This window comes from Asparagus officinalis, chromosome 5, assembly GCF_001876935.1.
Source record: "Asparagus officinalis chromosome 5, Aspof.V1, whole genome shotgun sequence".
Classification (NCBI taxonomy): Eukaryota; Viridiplantae; Streptophyta; class Magnoliopsida; order Asparagales; family Asparagaceae; genus Asparagus; species Asparagus officinalis.
In genome coordinates this window covers 23,968,360-23,971,549 of record NC_033798.1, presented here as the reverse complement: position 1 = coordinate 23,971,549, position 3,190 = coordinate 23,968,360, and the positions used below count along the sequence as shown (strand labels likewise).

General features: G+C 40.5%; 1 non-coding gene across 1 annotated transcript; it reads right to left on the bottom strand.

Moving 5' to 3' along the window:
- On the bottom strand, positions 2,807–2,878 carry TRNAD-GUC. The gene has a single exon. It is a non-coding gene; the product is annotated as a tRNA-Asp (tRNA).

Sequence of the window (3,190 nt, the reverse complement as noted above, 5' to 3'; positions counted from 1 at the left end):
CCGAGAGAAGTGTTTGGTGAGAGACGGGGTCAATTCCAAGAGGAGTGGTGTCGATAGTAAAACCTAGGGAGAGCTAGTAAATCCAAGCACTTGAGGAAGGTGACACATGAGAGGCCAACACTTAGAGGGTGTATTGTGTGATTGCATTTGTGAGAGTTGTGAAAGTTTTCGATGAGCTAGAAAACCGATTGTGTGAGTTGTAAACGTTTTCGGTGAATGTTGAAAACCGGTTAAGATAGTGGAGATTCTTGTCGACAGTGGGGAGCAGAGACGTAGTCGGGAGTGACCAAACTCCGTGATTATATTGTGTGTTTGCGATTGCCATTTGCGCACTATCTCATTTGCACCTTGTGTTCATGTTTATTTCGCTCTTATTTAATTTCATATCCATGCTCATAATTTGTTAAATATCATACTTGCTAGGGTATAACTGCCAATTAGTTTTAAATTTGCATTAATTTCGGATTAGATTAGCAAGTACCCTATTCACCCCCCTCTAAGGTAATTTCATTTAGTATCAGAGCAATTTCACATGTGTATAGCTGCCTCAGCCACCTCCTAACCGCCTCAGCCCTCTCTGCCGTCTCCTAGCGTGGGCTATTGTTTATGCCTAGTGTGAGCTACTATTTGTGTATAATGTGGGCTATTGTTTGTGTATATATGTTGGATTTTTTGGTCAAAACCGCTTTCTAAAATGAGTTTTCAAACTATATATATATTAAGTATAAGTACTTTTCATAAATGCTTAGTAGCCTAGTGGAAAGTTAATGTTTTGTTGTATCAAAAGGTCCCCTGTTTGAGGCTTAGCAATGGCAAGCTGAGAAGTGTTTTATTTTAATTAGTCACTCATAAGTTCTAGTAGGTCGTGGGCCGTGGGTTGTGGCTCGTGGGCTCGTGGGTCGTGGCCATGGGCCAATGGGCCGGGATCGGGGCTAATCGGATTGAGACGCTAAGTGGCGCTTTGTTAGGCTCACTTTGCACAAAAGTAGACCAAATATTGCTTTAAGCATAGTGTTTCACAAACGCACAGCAGTGAACTTAAAAACTTTAAAATTACAGCACATCAAAATTTTTCTATTTTATTCCAGATTTAACCATAATTTCCAATAATCTTAAAGAAATATTTTTTGATCTACTATGGATCCTGCGATGACTCTTGGAGTGGACTGTCTCAAGTTAGAGAACTTTGATGGATCAAACTTTAATGCATGGCGTCGAAAAGTGATTTTCGAGATGCAAATCCTGAAAATCTACTATGTGGTTTTTGAGGAGAAACCAGAATTTGAAGAAGACTCTGAGTCTGAAGCCTCTTGGACTAAAGATAATCATTTCTGCAGGAGTTATCTCCTTAACTATCTGGCAGATCATCTGGCAGATGCTTACACGAACAAGCCTATAGTACTCAATAAATTATCTGGCAGATCATCTGGCAGATCATTTCTGCAGGAGTTGTCTAGTTGCAGTAAGCATGTCAGTTGTTAAAGGGCGCCCAATGAGGCTTGAAATTTTACTAATACCTATAGTACTCCATAGGTTGAGTCTTAGATTAGGAAGTTGAATCCACATTGGGTAGGAGTAGTCTTGTATTTTCTCCATTTCAGTCTCAATAGACCATGGCTTAAGGACCAATGGTCTAGAACCAAAAAACCAAGGTCCAGCTTCTAGGATCTCTCTCATCTGCTGATCAGATTGGAAATCAAATAAGAATAATCCCTGCTTTAGCAAAGAAATTCTAGGAATTGAAATTCTACCCCATGCTTTGCTTATGTATGCTTCCATAGATCTAAACTTGACATTCAACCCTATAACATGCCCTATCAAAGAGTACTTCCAAAATTCTTCACCCTCCCTCCATTCTTCGGTAGAAAAAGTAACAGGAGCAGAGGGAGAGGGTGGAATAAAGTTTAGAGCTAATCCATTCCCTGGCTTTCTGTTGTCAGCAAAGAGACTCACAAATGATTTTTTTTCACCTTTGTTAACCTCATCACGTTGCTCTAATTTCTCAGCATTACCCTTATCCTCCCCTTCCAGATTGAGATTATCCACATTCATACTCGTGGATTGAATAATAAGGGGGATAGGAGTTTTAAGAATCTCAGCCCTTACATTCTCCCCATCATTAGGGGTTATAATCTCAAGATCCTTATCCATCATCTCCGTTGATTCATCAAAAGCTTCTGAAAACTCAGCATCCATTACATCAGCCCAAGAGTTAGAGGTAGGGGACTTACCAAGATGACTATTAAGAACTGGACCAGATCTGAGCAGGTTAGGCTCTGAGATTGACTTAGTTTTAGCCATTACCTCCTCCAGTAGAATCTTCTTCTTAGCTCCCTTTGGTAGGCTCTGAGATTGACTTAGTTTTAGCCATTACCTCCTCCAGTAGAATCTTCTTCTTAGCTCCCTTTGGGCCAGTACTGGCCATCTCCATTACCGCCCATTACCTCCTCCAGTAGAATCTTCTTCTTAGCTCCCTTTGGGCCAGTACTGGCCATCTCCATTACCGCCGCCCTAGATGTTGCTCGAAGCTCCTTCACTGTTCCATTGCTTTCCTGAGATCCACTGGTTTCCATTGATCCCTCAAATCTCTCAGCAGAGGAGGGATAGACGAAGATCGAGTCTCTTAAAGTAGCGTCGATGATTCCCTTGCTTCCATTCTTCTTCTTCTTCTTCATTCAAAATCCAGGCGGAGGCGCACAGTAGCGGGAAAAAATTCGCCCGCTAAAATGCGCCTATCTAACCGCCCTATCCTTTTATAGTTAAAAGTATAAGTAGTTCAACTTAATAATTAAAATTTTAATATGAACACCGTTGCCGGGGATCGAACCCGGGTCACCTGCGTGACAGGCGGGAATACTCACCACTATACTACAACGACTTGTTAAAGTTCCTTCAGCTTCACATACCGCTAAAACTTTTGTAACGTGTAGGTCCTCGCTATTTCATTGAGGTATTATTCTGGTCGATCATCTCTAATTTAAGGTATGTAATCAATAGTTTACCTTTTTGGTAGCATGTTCTAGGAATACTGAAATTACACCAAGTTCTAATATTCTTAGCATTCAATTTTACTTTCTTGTGCTGTTTCCCTCTTTATCAAATTATTTTTGAATAATTTGCAGTTCTTATTCACGAAGTATCTTGGCTACAAAAAGTCATAGCGTGATGAAGAAAGAATTAAAGACGTCAA